This window comes from Ursus maritimus, unplaced genomic scaffold (assembly GCF_017311325.1).
Source record: "Ursus maritimus isolate PB19 unplaced genomic scaffold, ASM1731132v1 scaffold_4, whole genome shotgun sequence".
Lineage (NCBI taxonomy): Eukaryota > Metazoa > Chordata > Mammalia > Carnivora > Ursidae > Ursus > Ursus maritimus.
The window spans coordinates 90,071,397-90,089,229 of NW_024426552.1; the positions used below are offsets into that span (position 1 = coordinate 90,071,397).

At 39.9% G+C, this 17,833-nt stretch overlaps 1 pseudogene; it reads right to left on the reverse strand.

Annotated features, from left to right (window-relative positions):
- Window positions 1–10,891: 10,891 nt before the first annotated feature.
- On the reverse strand, window positions 10,892–13,503 carry LOC121100505 (annotated as a pseudogene).
- Between the last annotated feature and the right edge of the window lie 4,330 nt (window positions 13,504–17,833).

Consider the following 17,833-nt stretch of genomic DNA (forward strand, 5'->3'; position numbering starts at 1 on the left):
TTTATCTAGACCATTTTGCTGACAAAGCTAGTCCTTCAGGCCTTCACTTAGAAACATTTAATGTTTTGGTACCTTGAATCTCTCCATCCCCTCCCCATGAAAATCCACACGGAAACACAAGGGAAATTTTCTGGGTTAGCTCGCTCCGCTGTGAGACTGCACTGTAAATACACGTGCATTGTATGTGAATATATGGGAGAGGTGTGCCCACGCTGGGAGTGTTTGGCCTTGCTATACCGGCATGTGACATACTGCCACATGATTGTTAAATAGAGGAAGACGCAAGGTCACAGACCAACCTCGTGAGTCTAGCAAGAACTTCCGCCTCTGGGAGAAAGCTCTAAAGTGCTTTTTAGTTCAGGGTGGTGCCAGCTTTTAAAGCAGCTCATGTTCACTGGTGATCTGTCTAATCGAATGGTTCTTACTTGTCTCTGTATATTCAGAGGTGTTATCTATTTCTTTGTCTGACTACTTTTCATAGATAACAAGTATTTTCCCCTACTCTGTAGAAAAGTGATAGCAAAGATTAAAAATTTTTTTTTCACAAAGGACGCTTGCGTGGCTCAGTCGGTTAAGTGCTTAAGCGTCTGCCTTAGGCTCAGGTCATGATCCCAGGGTCCTAGGATTGAGCCCTGCATTGGGCTTCCTGCTCAGCAGGGAGCCTGCTTCTTCCTCTGTCCCTCCCCCTGCTTGTGTTCTCTTTCTCTTTCTGGAGCTCTCTCTCAAATAAGTAAAATCCTTAAAAAATTAAAAAAATAATAAAATAACATTCTTATTCACGAGAATTTGATGATACAAACTAATACTCCTATTGTGTTTCCACGCAGATGATATTGTGATCTTTTCTGAGACAGGACAACTGACAAACTCAGTGCATCATCCTGGTATAAGGAGTTGGCTAGCCCAGGCCAGACATTGCCTACTTTGACCAGGTGATGGTGTTGTGTTTGTACACAAAGGCCCACGCTTTCCTTTCCCTTTTCAACAATGCAGATATCCTGCCCTGGTTTTTATTTATTTATATATTTATTTTTAAAGGGGGAGAAAAGGGCATTTCTTGATACTTCCCCATCTCCTTGTCCCAGCACAGAAGGCTTTCTTTTTGTTTCTCTTGATCCACCCAAAGCTAATTGACATTTAAGATAAAAGCTAGGCTACTAGGCAAGCCTCCTTGACCCAATGGACAAGCTCACTAGAAAGCACGTGGGGCAATGAGAATGAAAAGTACCTAGTTAGACCCAGCTGCAGAATCGCAGAATGGAACAGGACCTGAGAGATCAGCTAGCCCACGCCTGTCATTTCACAGATGAATTCCACGGTTAAGATACCAGTACAAAGAGCTGTCGAACGGCACCCTTCCCCGGCAGTTTAGCAAGCCCGCTGTGACCGCTGATCTTTCTGCTATATCTACGTTTAGCACTAGGTGTTGCTCTACTGCTATTTCTAGACCCGATTTCTTAGCTACGCAGCAGAAGCTGAGCCTCCTAATTTGAGTTCCATTCTGCAGATGTCGTTTTTTAAGACGCTACCCTGCTGGTCTGTTTCATGGAAGCAGCTTCCTTTAAATGGCTCAGGTGTGGCGCCCTGAATCCACTGAAACAGCCACTCTGGAAAGAAGGGATCGATACGTACCAGGGAAAGGCGAATCCAAAGTCAAATTTTTCAAATGGTCCTAATTCAAATATTTACTTAAACTCTGTTTTTATATTATGTGCAACACAAGGGGAATGACATTGTTGCGGGGTGTTTCCTGGAACTGACTGTCTGCTACAAGGCCACAGATAAACTTTGTTTATAGAAAAACAAAATATGAAAAAAAAAGTTTACCACTGTTCTATTTGGGGTTTAATACTCCCACACATTCCAAGGGGGAGAAAGGACAAATTTCTAGAACCTTTCTTTCCCCATGGCAGCAGAGGACAGAAATGCTTTAACCCCCTCTAGTGACAGATGCATCATAGGATTAGCTCAGCTGTTCAGTTTGAATGGTAATACCATAGGGAGAAACAGGTCCTGCTTTAAGAATTTCATGGTTCAGGAAGAGGGCAAATTTTCAATTCACCTTCAAGTTTTAAAGGGAATGAAATTCCTATTAAAGATGAATCTTTAACATCATTGCTCAGTTGTTTCAACTTGGACAAAATTTTTTAAAAATGTTATTTATTTATTTTAGAGAGAGAGAGACAGAGAGAGAGTGCACGCGAGCAGGGGGAAGGGCAGAGGAGAAGGAAGAGAGAATCTGGAGCAGACTCCGGACTGAGCGCAGAGCCCGCCGCGGGGCTTGATCCCACAACAGCGAGACCATGACCTGAGTTGAAACCGCGAGTCGGACGCTGAACGCACTGAGCCAACCAGGCACCCCTCAACTTGGATAAATGTGACAGAAACTCAGCATAAAGTCAGTTAAGGTTCTGCAAGTCAAATGTTATAATCATCTAATACTGAGCTTAAAATCATTATCATGTAACAAAACAATGTCTCGTACATTGTTGCTGAACATGTTATTTTTTTCAGTTTTCGTTATTTACCAATAACTATTTGTAATGCCAATAATCAGGCAATGATGCTAATAACATTCCTAGATTTTCAGCAGGAAGACAAGTGGAAGAAGGAAGCCAGAATGGAAGCATCCTAATCCCATTACCGAGTTGAGCGTAGAGGGAGAGATGTAGCTGAAAGTTAGCTGCTAGGACCCATAATACAAACTCTTCCGCCTGGGCCTGAAGAGAGGGTTCCTTCCAATTTTTACAGTTCAGGCCTCAGGCTGAAAAACTAAGTGCTTGGCTGAAGTTTGACTTTCTTATAAAATGTTCTTTTCAGCTTTCTCCCCAGCACAAACCAGCCTTTCTCTTCTGAAAATTCTATTTCCTTTACATCCTTTGAGGATAAAACTATGCTTTGTGGTTTTTATACCATATTCACTTAGGATATTTAAAAACAGAGTGAATTCCACTTTTTCTCCCAATTCTCTCTTCACAGGGGTTCCCCTTTCCTCGCTCCTGATAGCCTTGATGATGATGTAAAGTAGTATCCCCTAGGATCTTTTCACTTCACTTGTTATGCTCCATGTTAAAGATAGGCAACTTTTCAAAAGGGATAGGTCAAACTCCCGATCCGTGTTCTTGTAAATGTGGGGTCAGAGGCGTTTATGTGTTAGGAAAATTGGCCATTTCCTATAAAAGGGAGGGAGAGAAGAATTTTTGAAAGCATCCATTTTGGAAATCATGTATTTGGTGAGTGGCAGGAAGGAAAGGCACCATGAGGTAGACATTGAGGAAGTTTCTGCCATCTTACCAAATGGACCGTTTTTGGTAAGTCTACCGGCATGTGGAGGGGTAAGAAACATAAGAGCTATGAAAATAGACTTGCCATGTACACACACAGACATGCGCACACAAATTACAAAATGCTTACCCTTTGTTTTTTCTTAATGCTAAACTGACCAAAGTTTGTTTTTTTTAAATGCCGTTGTATGAGCTCTTCTAATGTCCTCTGCTAATCTCGTCCATCCCTTTTTATTCTCCAAGCAGATTGTATTTGCATGATTCCATAAAGGTGAATATGGCTCCTGCTCTTGCTTAAAAATTGTTTCCAGATCAGTAGGGGAAGAAAGGGATAAAGAAAGGGGGTAATCAGAAAGGGAAATAAAGCATGGGAGACTAAGGACTCTGAGAAACAAACTGAGGGCTTCAGAGGGGAGGAGGGTGGGGGAATGGGATAGACCGGTGATGGGTAGTAAGGAGGGCACGTATTGCATGGTGCACTGGGTGTCATACGCAACTAATGAATCATCGAACTTTACATCGGAAACCGGGGATGTACTGTATGGTGACTAACATAATATAATAATAAAAAAAAATTGTTTCCAGCCTAGCTTAACAACCTCTATTTTTTAAGTTCGTTCCAAGACTGAGACAAAAATCTCTCTACCAAAAGCAAAATAAAAGCCAAATTCCTATGCTTTTGCCTCATTTCATGTTTTATTATTCTATGTTCCCTAATAATACATTCTGTAAATATTGAAATGGGCACATGTTCTGTGGACAGGAAGCAAGGCTATGTAGTTAACACAAGTTGCAATCTCTAAAAGACGTCCATTTTAGACCACATGCAATTTATATTTTTTTTCTCCTCTCTTGATAGAAAAAAAAGAAAAAGAAACCCTGGAAAACATTATAGAACCCAACTATATGCATTTTGGGCCAATGATAAAGCATAAGTTCTTAATGCTCCCAGCAGGGTTGAGGTTGGCCTGGACTGAAGCCTGAGGTTGTGCTCGCTGAGGTCCACGAATGAGAAAATGGAGTGATGAGGGCAGACCATATTATTGCAAGGTGCTAATAAAAAGCGTATGAAAGTCTAGCATTATCAAAGCCTAGAGATGTTTGCTTACAACCAGCGAAGCCCACACACACTGTGGAGAATTCATTTTATGTGTTTATAATAATAGCAATAAAAAATTTCCCCAAATCAACTCACTTTTTTCTTGTTAATACTGGGTTAAGGACAGTAAGTATAAGAAAGACATTTCAAAGAGCACTTGTACTTTTGTTGAATAAAAGAAGTATTCCCAACATCGATTTAGTTATGTTTTGAAAAGTATAATAATTTCAGTTAGGCAAACTTTGTGCTCTATTTCCTTAGAGGAGAGATTTGCAACTTTTTCTGGGTGCCCTTTTAAGCAAGTAAAAGTCTTCCTTTTGAATACCCCCGTTAGAGTGGCTTTGGAATGAGCAAGCCATAGGCTCTCCTTAACCTAAGTGTGGCGTTTGTAAACAGAGGGCCTACTCCTATAGCACAAGGGAGGTACCTTTGATCAGCATTTTTTCATGATGAATGGTAAGGGAATGTGTTCTTTGATGTACATCAGTTTTCCCTTCAGATTTTTTTTCTAAAATATTTCAAAACACTCTGATTCTCTAGGCTCTACCATTTTCCTCTGACTTTATTCCCTCCTGCAGAATTCAGCAAGAGAACATCTCCTGTTTCCTTCTGGGAGTCGGCTATTCCTGCCACACGGGCTCCCACACTTGTTTCCTCCAGCTGCCGGGGCCCTGGGCCTTCATCCGACAGCTGATGTGATGCTCCCGCCGCTGCAAGTCCTTGGCGGATGGTCTTAGTATGGTCTAGTCCATTATCTCTGAGTCAAGCCCCTGGCCTTGACTCCTCCTTCCTTGTGAGTTTTCTTTCCCAGGGGACTCCTGGGCCTCACACAAATACAGCTGGCCCTGAAACCTCCCTAGGCTTGTCTGAATTTGCAACAGTTTAGGCTAGCCTGGGGGTCCTCTGTTACATAAAGATTGGGGCTATTACTATCGGTCATCAACTGCTTTGTGTTTAGTACAGCTTGACTCTATAGAAAGATAGGAAGGAAGGGGGGGAAGAAAGGAAGAAGAAGGAAAAGAAGAAGGAAAGAAGGAAAGAAAGAGAGAGAGAGAGAAAGAGAAAGAAAGGAAGATGAGAGAGAGGGAGAAAGAAAGGAAGACAGAAAGAAAATTAATTTTAAAAAGATGAAAGGACTAGAAATGAAAATCCTAAAAGGTACATGTTTCCTGCCTGTAAGAAGTTTATTATCTACTTGGTTATAATTATTCATATCTAAATACACTGCAGATTTCATAAGATGACTAAATCAGAGAGCATATCTAGATGCCAACTTTTTTTTTTTTAAGATTTTATTTATTTGAGAGAGAAAGAGACAGAGAGCGAGCCAGTGCACAAGCAGGGGGAGAGGCAGAGGGAGAAGCAGACTCCCGGCTGAGCAGGGAGACTAATGCAGGGCTCTATCCTAGGACCCTGGGATCACAGCCTGAGCAGAAGGCAGATGCCTAACCGACTGAGCCACCCAGTCATGCTAGATGCCAACTTAAGACTTTTGGCAAACAATCAATCAATACCAGTCAAGCTAGGTAGGAAGCTCCTCTTATAGGAGATGTCATCTCAAAGAACATCTTCTCTGCCTAGGACCAAATCCAGGTTCATGGTTTTAGCACAGGAGGGTAGAAAACATCCTCTATCCATGAATCTTAAATTCAACTGTTGCCTGGACTTTAGAAACAAGCATAGCTTTAACAATTTTTGAAAGTCCTTGTGCAACATTTTTGCACAAATACTCTCAATGGGGAGGAAGTTACAAGTTAGGGAAATTGCAGAAAGGTATCTGTTCGTTTGCTGATTTAAGTATTGGATCCAAGCAAATGTGTGAACTTCAAGAAGACCGGCAGCCATTGTATTGGTCCACTGGCACTGGAAAATGTCTCCCAGATTCTCTGCTATGAGGAACACCTCTGCTTTCCCCCCTCCTCCACTCAATGCAACGGGGCCAGTAGGACACTAATATATAAGTAACGAAGGTTGTCATCTAATCAGAGAAGGGAGGAATATTCTTCACCTTGTTCTAGGTGTGGCATTTGCATCAACGCTAACAACGTGGTAGCTTTGGGCCAGGGAAGTGTTACAGATCATTCTGAGCCTGCAGGCAGGTCAAACTCCTGGCTTCACACCCACTCTCTCTCCAGTTGTCTCCCATCCCAGCCGTGGAGAGCTGATTGGTCCAGTTGGACGCTTATCTCTGCTTGGTATCTCAGTAATTTGACCCGCTTGCCTGTTCTATTGAAGTCATCGTGAACTTTGATTCTGATATGTTCCCTCAGTTTCCATCTGCAAATTTAATAAACACAAGTTAGTTATTTTCATGTAAAGTATTGGATGAAGCTATGTGGAGTCTTGTGGCAGCCCACTAAAAGCATTGCTTCAGGTTGATAGTCACACATTATAATAAACACTTTTGGGATATGATTATTCAATCGACTTCGGTTCCACATAATAAAATAATCAGAAATACCACGCATTCCCTTGATTTATCCACCCAATAGTTCTATCCAAATATTATATCAGGCTTAAACTAATTCCTGGGGAACTCTTGCTGGCTCATTGTGGTTCTTCCTCATCTGAGAAAAAGAATAATATTCATGAGTAGTTTTCTGTTTATAAAAGTACTAAGTGGCTCTTTGCAAACAGGTTTTTAAAATAGATGCATAGAAAAGGAAACAAAAGCTGCTCAAAATCTCACTACTTTGCCCTGTAAACAGTTTGGCTAATTTCCTTTCGGATGGCTTCCTATCTCCACTCCTCTCTCTTGTCCTCTCCCATGCACACATCTTGTTCAGTCCCCTGTTGCCTTCCCTTCCCCCAGCTCAAAGAATCAGGGGCACTTTGAGGGGATATGAGTACAACAAAACCAGAAAAAAAGGGTAAGAGAATTTTGACCCCTCAGGTCAAAAACTGCGAGACTAACCGTAAAAAAGAAAAGTCTGCAGGCCTATGGGCAGAGCGAGTATTCTTGAACAAGTCAGAGGGAGTCAAGGAAGGCTGAGGTGTAGCCTTGGAGATATCACCATCGTGAAACCCCTAGATCAAGAGAACACAACCTCAGGCTGTCATCTGCACAAGGGAGCCGCATGGGTGCCACGTCAGTGCCCAGGTGTTCTTGCTGATGTCCCGTGGAAACCACCAGTCAATAGTGGCCAGTCAACTGCCTCGAGGTTATACTCTTCTGTGGCCAAGGCTTTGCCCCACTTGTCACAGTGATATCAGAGGATCAGATAACTCAACTTGCATTAGCTTAAAGCCCTACCTGCGTTAAATGAATTTGACCCCCAAGTGAAACCATCGTCATCTGCCCTCCAACATATATATATATTTAATCTGACATATGAACCAGAAGCCCAGCTTAAGATGACTGTTGCCAGACCTCCCCCACTCTGAAGATAGTCTTTCTTCTTCACCCAGCAGAGGAAACTTCCACCCCACGTTCTCCCTGCTTTTTGCTCATTCTTCCTCCCTAGCATTTCCACCCATCAGCTGGTGAAGGTCAGTCTCTCTATCTGCGCCCAAGCCCCGCCTACCTCTCGAGGTAGGGTTAGGCTGTCCCTCCCTGACTTGCACAGTACCCACTTCCTGTCTTCGCTGTAACACTGATCTCTACTGCAGCGCTGTTAACTTTTCATGTTCTAATCTGGTCCCCCGCTAGAATGTAAGCTACCTGTAGGCTAGGGATTCTATTTTCCTCTTATAGCCCCCAAACCATGCACAGGGTTTAGCATAGGTTAGGTGTTCAATAAATTATGGCTGATTAGTTCATATTATCTAGAGTCACATTTTTTTTTCTTGCTGGACACTTGGACATCAGTTTTCATTTTCCAGTCTCCTGGTGATCTTCAGCTTCTTCTTGACTCATTACCAAGCACAGACTCTGCAATTGCAACCACAGTATTTTTAGTATCCTGGAATGTCAAACATCTAGGTTTAGAAACTGGAACTTAGAGGAGTTAAGAGTTCTCTTCTTATCTGATTCTTCACTTATCTTAGCTTTAAGCCTTTTGGCTGTTCTCTATTTTTTAGCTTGAAAGTTATTCCTTTCATAAAGACAAGGCTTAAATAGAAATTAAATTCTTTTGCTTTCTCTTTGCCGTTTGACCCAGCAATGATTTCATCTCTTCTTCCTCCTATTTCTTGCTCCAACTATTGTGTTAGGAAATAGCCTTTTAAATTTGAACTTAGTCTTTATCGTGAGGCCCCTTATTCAGGGCTTGAGACTTTCTAATAAAATTCTTACTCTTTTGAATTTTGGGTCCCTCTTTCCATCTTTTCTATCTCTACTTTGGAGGGCCAAGAACCTCCAAGAACATTCCCTGAAGGGTCTCTTACTATGCAGTCATGTCAGAATTTCTCTGAATGTTTTTTTTTAAACTGCTTTTCTAATGTTTACAGTTTGTGTGTGAGTATATTCAGGGTTTCCATTTTTGGCTGTTGTAAATGCTAAGAAAAAAAAGTAGACACTTTCTGATCTCAAATTGACAACCCAACTTGGCAACTTAGGGAACTAGAAAAAGAAGAACAAACTAAACGCAAAGCTAGCAGAAGGAAGGAAATACTAAATTTTAGAGCAGAGATAAGTGAAATAGAGACGAAAAAAACAATGGAGAAAATCAATGAAACCAAAGTTGGTTCTTTGGAAAGATCAACAAAGTTGACAACCTTTAGCTAGATGGAGTAAGAAAGAAAAGGGGGGAAACCCAAGTTACTAAAATCAGAGAAGAAAGTGGGGACAATACTATTGATTCTGCAAAAACAAGATTATAAGGGACTACTAATCAATGTACCTCAAAAAATTGGGTAACCTAGATGAAATGAACAAATTACTAGAAACACAACACCTACCCAAGTGCAAAGTGTGATATATGTTATATATGATTATAGAATAATAACATATGTATGATGGAATACTAGTCAGTCTTAAGAAGGAAGGAAATTCTGTAATATGCCACAGTATGCATGAAACTTTAGGACATTACCCGAAGTGAAATAAGCCAGACACAGTCAGTGCTCTACTAACTTGGGGCTTTACTCTTTTTCTAATTAATTTAGGTGTAAGGCTAGATGGTTTATTTGAGATTTTTCTTGTTTCTTGAGGTAGGCCAGTATCACTGTAAACTTCCCTCTTAGAACTGCTCTTGTTGTATACCAAAGATTTTGGAATGTTCTGTTTCCATTTTCATTTGTCTCCAGGTATTTTAGAAATTTTCTCTTTAATTTCTTCATTGACCCATTGTTCAGTAGCATGCTGTTTAGTCTCTGTTTGTTTTTCTCATTTTTTGTTTGTTTTTTCTTTTAATTGATTTCCAGCTTCATACTGTTGTGGTCAGAGAAGATGTTTGATATGATTTCAATCTTAAATTTACGGAGACTCTTTTGTAGCCTAACATGTGATCTATTCTGGAGAACATTCCCGGTGCACTTGAAAAGAATGTATATTCTGCCGTTTTGGGATGGAATGTTCTGTATTTATCTGTTAAGTTCATCTGCTTCTAATGTATTGGTCAAAGCCACTGTTTCTTTATTAACTTTGCATCTGGATAATCTATCCATTGATATAAGTCCCCTACTATGATTGTATTACTATCAGTTGCTCTTTTTATGTTCATATTTGCTTTGCGTATTTAGGTTCTCCTGATGTTGGGTGCATAGATATTTATAATTGTTATGTCTTCCTGTTGGATTGATCCCTTTGTCATTATGTAATGCCCTTCTTGGTCTCTTGCTAGTTTGTTTTAAAGTCTATTTTGTCTGCTATAACTATTACTACCCCAGCTTTTTTGTTATTAGTTTGTTCCCATTGCATGAACTCTTTTTCCATCCTGTCGCTTTCAGTCTGTTTGTGTCTTAAAGTTTGAAGTGAGTCTCTTGTAGGCAGCATATAGATGGGTCTTGTTTTTTTAACCACTTAGTCTTTATCTTTGACATGGAGCATACGATAGGAGCATTTAGTCCATTTACATTTAAAGAAATTATTGATAAGTATATACTTGTTACCATTTTGTTCATTGTTTCTGGTTATTTTTGTAGTTTCGCTATCTTCTTCTCTTGCTCTCTACTCTTGTGATTTGACGAATTTCTTTAATGATATTCTGATTCCTTTTTTGTTTTTAAAAATATTTTATTTATTTATTTGACAGAGAGTGAGAAAGAGAGCACACAGCAGGGGGAGCAGCAGGCAGAGGGAGAAGCAGGTTCCCCGCAGAGCAGGGAGCCCGATGTGGGGCTCGATCCCAGGACCCTGGGATCATGACTTGAGCCAAAGGCAGATGCTTAACCAACTGAGCCACCCAGGCAGCCCTATTTTTTGTTTATCTTATATAGGTTTTAGTTTGTGGTTACCATGAGGTTCATATATAAGATTCTATAGATAGTGATCTATTTTAAGTTGCTTAAGTTCAAATACATTCTAAAAGCACTAGATTTTTACTCCCCTCCCCACAATTTATAAATTTGATGTCATATTTTACATTTTTTATTTTGTGTATACCTTAACTAATTTTTTTTTGCAGTTTTATACCTTTCTTTGACAAATCAGTGATGAGTTTTCATCCACATTAACTGTCTGTACATTTTTGAAGGTGGTGACAGGTACACAGGTAACCAATGTATAGAGCTTGTTTGATGAATCTTCATCCTTGCTATGTTTTCCGGACAACTGTACGAATGCGGTATGGAACATTCCTTATTCCTCTGGCCCAGACAGCTTTGTTGAGCCTGGTGTCAATGCACACATCTGGAGTTCCCACCTCCTTCAGAGCAAATTTCTGGATCTCTTTGAGTGCCCAACGGGCACACTTCTTGAAACTCACTCTCTGTCTGTGCTTGTGAATGTGGATGGTGTATTCTCTGGTCCTTACCTCACTGACGGTAGAAAGGCCCTTCTTCCTACCACCCTTCTTTGTGGGAGCCGTTCTGCCAGGCCCTGGATGGAAAGGAAGAGTGGGAGGTATTGTGGGAGAGAGAAAGCAGCATCACCTCCTTAACTAATTTTATAGATATAGCGGCGTTTACTGCTTTCGTCTTTTAACCTTCACAGAAGCTTTACAAGTGATTGAACCACTACCTTTGCTATATGTTTGCTTTTACCAATGGAATGTTTTCTTTCATGATTTTCCTCTACTTACGGCTTTTTTTTTTTCCCACTTAAGTCAGTAAGGATGGCTTAGTTGTGATAAATTCCTCCAACTTTTGTTTGCCTGGGAAACTCTTTATCTCTCCTTCAATTCTGAATAATAACCTTGCCAGGCAGAGTATTCTTGGCTGGAAGTGTTTTTCCCTTCCGCACTTTTGACTATATCATGCCACTCCTTTCTAGCCTGCAGACTTTCTGCTGAAAAATCAGCTGATAGCCTTATAGGTGTTCCTCGATCATAACTAGTTGCTTCATTTTCTTTATTTCTTTGAACAGATTTTAACTTATTCATTGTTGTCTTCAATATTTATATGCAAAATTTTGGTGATCCATATGTAATTCGTGTAAAATAAAAAATTTACATTGCTTACTATCCATATGCTTTAATTGGTGTACAGTAGCTTAATTATATAAAAACAAAGCTCAAAGAAAAAAGAGAAGTTAATATATTCCTCATTTTTAACTATTGAACCTAAATTGCATTTTAGCATTTATTGCAAATATCAATCTCTGTTAAGTGTTAGCCTAACAGACTTCTTAAAGTTCTGGCTTTGTAAACAAAGTGATGAGAAAAGATTCCTTGGTTTGTATATATATTAATCAACCTATTTGCATAAGATCGAAGCCTACAGAAATTTTCTTACAGTGATTAACGGAAAGAAAAGGATTAACATTAGAATACACTCTGTAATTTATTTATTACCTAAAAATCAGAATTTCTGAGAACACACATTGAACTGTACAACCCAAAAGAAATAACTTGTCTTACAATTTTCAGAAGAGTAGGAAGAAAAGATTAAATTATTTCTTAATAAGAAGAAAATATCTATTTATTTATTTATTTATTTTTGAGCGAGAGCGAGCACATGAGCGGGGGCAAAGGGAGGGGCTGAGAGAGACAGAGAATACCAAACGGGTTCCATGCCCAGGGCAGAGGCTGACATAGGGCTAGATCTTAGGACCCTGAGGTCATGACCTGAGTTGAAATCAAGAATCAGACGCTTAACCAACTGAGCCACCCAGGGACTCCAAGAAGAAAATGGTTTCAATAAAATATTTTGGTAGATGCAGACATCCTCCCTCAAGTTTTTCTTGAAGTAAAAATAATTAAAATAACGTGAGCAAAACAATACGGCAAACAAACATCAGCAAATAATTGTGGAAGATGCATAAATCAAATTGTGGAAAAATTTGAGAAACAAGTGTTAGAACGAATTACACTGTGGAAGGCTTAAAATACAGTTGGAGGAAAAAATGTTTCTATAATGTCTAGGTTTCTGTTGGATTCCAGTTTAATTAAATGCTAAAAGGAATTTTGAGTTTCACTTAAGCAGTGGCGATCAATCAACAGAGGTCATGCTGCCTGCCTCTCTGGAATATTCCGGAAAAGGGGGGGGTGCATTTTTGATCAACAGTGATTGGGGGCCACTTGCTGGCATGTGATGGGTGGAGGCCAGGGATGCTAGAAGTCTGCTATGTGTGGAATGGTTTTGTACAATGAAGAGCCGTCCCTTGTCCCACACAACTTCCAAAGGTCTTATTGGACATTCGTGCAAGTGAAAGCATGCTATTGCCTAGAACCTAAACTGTTTTACATATACGTTCAAAATATTGTTTGCACGCCTTTCATGTACACTGCATTTTTGGAGAACGTAACCAGTGTACAAATTGAGGGAAAACTGTACTTTGTTTGCTAAGAGCCAGTAAGCAACAACTCTTGGTCATTCATCATTCATGAGCTGATTGTCTCTAACTCACTTGGCAGCAAAATCTGACCTGAATTGATTTGAGGCTATTTGGAAAATTATGTCACTCATGGCAACACCTTTATCAGTCAACAGTTGTAACTGTCACATTCAAATGTCAACATAAAGAAATTGCGTTGACCCTCCCTATTCAAGATGTCCCGCTTTGAGGGGACCAGTAGCACTGCAATTACTTGCGAACTTACTAGAAATGCTCCATTCTTGACCTGTGAAATCAGAATCCATATTTTAACAAGAACCACGGGTGACTTGTATGCACATCAAAATTTGAGGAGCAATTATGTAGACAATAATTAGATGGAAATCTGTCTTAAATAAAAATGTGTTCATTACAGGTAATACTACCAACAGTGGATCCTTTTATTTATGTCTTCTAGTGTGGTTTGTCTGAGAATTTTACATATTGAGAGATAGTCTATTTTATGATAACTTACTTTTTCTTACTTCCCCCTTGTTGCCAATACATTACATGGAGTTTTTGAAACTATAAATTAATTCCATTTCAAGCTAATAAAGGGAATGTTACCACAATACAAAAGGTGTGTTGGTCTGACAGGGCTGAGAGCTACTGAATAATGGGAAGATGTACTAACAGAGAAAAATATATTCCCAACATATACGAATTCCATAACAAAAACAATGTTTTATGGAAAAATGGTGTCAACGTCACTATTGATGGAAGAACTGCTTTGTCTGGAATAAAATTTGGAGTCTGGGATAAGGATACAGAAATCGCTTCAGGGGCGCCTGGGTAGCGCAGTGGTTAAGCATCTGCCTTCGGCTCGGAGCGTGATCCCAGCGTTCTGGGTTCGAGTCCCACATCAGGCTCCTCCACTGGGAGCCTGCTTCTTCCTCTCCCACTCCCCCTGCTTGTGTTCCCTCTCTCGCTGGCTGTCTCTCTGTCAAATAAATAAATAAAATCTTAAAAAAAAAAAAAAAGAAATTGCTTCAAAAATAAGTTTACTCACTGTGTCATTCAGAGGTAAGAAGCTCTTGCAGCAAAGGAAGTGAAGCCAGAAATGTAAAAATTGCTACGAGATGTCGCTGGTAGAGGCGATAGGACAAAACCAGATCTTTAAACTATTGTAAACTATTCGCTGTTCTTGGTAGAGATGGTGAGTGATGTTGGAAACATTGTGTATCATGGACAAGGTCTCCAATTTTATCATGGCTGAGTACCTTGCAGAACTGTCCAATTTAAAGGAATTACATGTTCTTGTTTTTAAAAACACTAGTGTTCCACATTCTGTCTTTTCTCGGATAACAAGTGCCTAGCAATTCTGTGATAGGACAGCAGAATTTTAAAATACCCTTTGCCTTCAAAATAAAAGTGTTGCTTTGATTGCAAGGCAGTTTCTGCTTTTGAAGGGAAGTTGGTCTGCGCGTTATGATGACGCACCTTTGCACGTTCTTCCTTCCTGACTGATTGGCTTGAGAAAAACATGTCACCTGTAAAAATGCTCGTATCTGCCCACTTCAAAAAACTTGGAGGTAGACATTACTAATTCATTTTAGAAATCTTGCCCCAAATGACTGTCAATTGGGTTTTGGATCTCCTTGCTAAATACAATTGTCAAAACTGTAAAAACTGTAAAAACTATCGTCTAACAGCAAGGAAATACTGTTCCTTAAGATAATGAATGAATGGGTGAGAGTAGGAAAAGGCTTTTAAAGTGTTCTTTTACTGCAGTCTATTTAATTCTGTTTTAATTCAGGTCCCCCGATGCCTAATCCACAATTCTAAAACTCAAAAAACTCTGAAAACCAAGTTTTGTTCATAACTCACTTGACAGCAAAACCTGACCTGCATTGATTTAAGGCTATTAATCGTCTTTATATTTCCATACATTGTGCTTATTACATCTTTTGCTGCACAACCATAAGGTGTTCAGTTAGGGGGCGCTATCCCAGGTCTTGCTGGAGGTACAATATGTGTCAATGCTATGCTATATGAATTTTCCAAAATTTGTAAAATTCTGAATATCCTAATTTTCTCTGGTCCTAAGGGTTTCGGAGGCTATGGGCCTGTGCAAATTCCCAGCAGTGGACAGGAGATGAGTAAAGAATTGGAAAGTATTTTTGATGTTATGCAGGGGTCTTTTTCATTGTATTTTTATATTAAGGATCTATAATTCCAAAATTTGTTCCCTGATTTTTTGTTGTTACAAGGATAGTGCAGTTACATCTTTGGGCAGAGGGTCTGTAAGTCAAAGTTAAAACGTAAACCAAATAAATTGTCCTAATAAAGAAACCATTCATTCTTTCATTCATTTATTCCACTTTGTCCTTACAGGGAAGTTCTGATTCCTGGGAACACTCTGAGCTCCACTGAAGCTGCGAGCTAAGAGGTTTTTGAGAGCTGCTTTTGCTCTATCTGGGGTGTGAGCGTAGGGGTGTCTTGACTGGCTTTACAAACTAGCCGAAGGCACGAGTTTGAAAGTGCACATTTGATTCAAGAGACTGTACAAGTGTGAGAACCTATACCAGCAACGATTTAGAGTGTCCGTCCATCCATAGGACTGCATTTCTCCTAGAAAATGAAAAATGATGCAGGGAGATGAAAACGTTTTCCAAACCTCTTAGCTGTTAGTAAATGTTTGCCAAGAAAACACTTCTATAATTCTCTGGAGGTTCTAAAAGATTAGAAGGCACATGGGCAGGGTTCCAAGTGGCTTTCACCCTGGGAAGTTTTGCCTTTCTTACTATCATTAAAGAAACCTTTTATAACAAGTCCTTCTATTTCTATTCCAAGCAAAAACATTTGCTGGTATGACAAACATAACTTTCTAAATCTAAACTGAACAAGGAAAGTTACAAAACCAAACAAGAGAATGCTAATTATAATGGAGTAGAAGGGAGTCTGAAACTAGATGATTCTGAGACTAAAGGTGTCATATCTGGGGGCGCCTGGGTGGCACAGTCGTTAAGCGTCTGCCTTCGGCTCAGGGCGTGATCCCCGCATTCTGGGATCGAGCCCCACATCAGGCTTCTCCACTAGGAGCCTGCTTCTTCCTCTCCCACTCCCCCTGCCTGTGTTCCCTCTCTTGCTGGCTGTCTCTCTCTGTCAAATAAATAAATAAAATCTTAAAAAAAAAAATAAAGGTGTTATATCTGATTTCAACCAGCACTGCAGTTAGGAACTAAAATGCTGAATTGGTTGTATGTCTATTTAGGTGAAGGCTGAGTCAAAAACTTGATAAGAAAGAAATCTGTCTGTAATTTTGAAATGGGAATATGTACGATACAGGAACTGGTCTAAAGATGGTAGAGCTAAGTTCTACAGGGCAAGATTGCAAGAGCTCAGACTTACATTCCACAAACACATAGAACATTTGCCTCACTGAAGATAAAAAGTGCAACTAATTGGCCCCATTGATGTCTTCACTAATTCACCTGCCCCCATGAACTTTTTATCATTAGGGAATCATAACGGATAACCCTGCCAAATGAGGCTCATCCTGAATATTTGGTTTTCCTGAATACTGGCTTCTTTCCTATCTATACCAAGATACAGAATCCGACCACTTCCAACACCTCCACGACTTTCGCTCGAGTCCACCCTTGCTTGGACGGTTGCTTTGTCTTCAAGCTTCTACCCTCACCCCCTTGCAGTCTATTCTCATACAGCAGTCAGTGTGGTCCTTCCGAAACAAAAGTCCGATTATGTCATTCTTTGGCCCGAAGCTTTCCATATCAATGACATTAAATTCAAACTTCTTCCTTTTAGGAACTTGCTCCCTATCGCCCCTCTTGATTCTAGTCTCTGTTACCTTTCTCCTTGCTCACACCACTCTATTCACCTTTGCCCCCTTACCCTTCCCTGAAAACACCAAACACACTTCCACCTCGTGGCCTTTGTACCTCCCAGGCCCTCTGCCTAGATGATCTTTCCTCAGGCATCTGCAAGGCTTTGCTCCTTTGTTCTGCTCCAATGTCACCTTATCACAGGAGCCTTCCCTGTCCATCTCCCCCAACCCCAGAGCGGAAGCTTTTTCCTCTGCCCTGCTTTATAGTCCTCCATTGTACCCAGGATCTCCTCTATATTTCAGGCCTGTCTTCCTACGGAAAAGCAGAGGCTTCTGTTCTGTTCATGCCATATCCCCAGCTCCAATAACAGTACCTGCAGTATGGTGGGTTTTCAGGAGGAATGAGTGAATAAATACTTGTATTTGATGTTAAGTCTAACAGTCAAAAATACACGAGTATGTTTGGATAAAATTGCTTTGAAGAAAAAAAAGGTTGTTTTTCTTTATTATGTGTTCCTAGAGCCATTACTTTCTTGGGATTATTCTTTACTGTGCAATTTATGGATTTTTTTGGAAACTGAGTACAGTTGCTTTTATAGTTACTCCAATACAATTGTAGCAATCAATTGACATATACTTGGACTGTTCTAAACAAATATTCACTCTTTTATTTTGTATGTTTTCTTATTTAGTAATCACGCTACCTTATACATATATGCAAATCCATGAAAACGAGTACAATTTTATTTATTTATTTATTTATTTATTTATTTTTGAGGATTTTATTTGGTTTTTTTGAGAGAGACAGA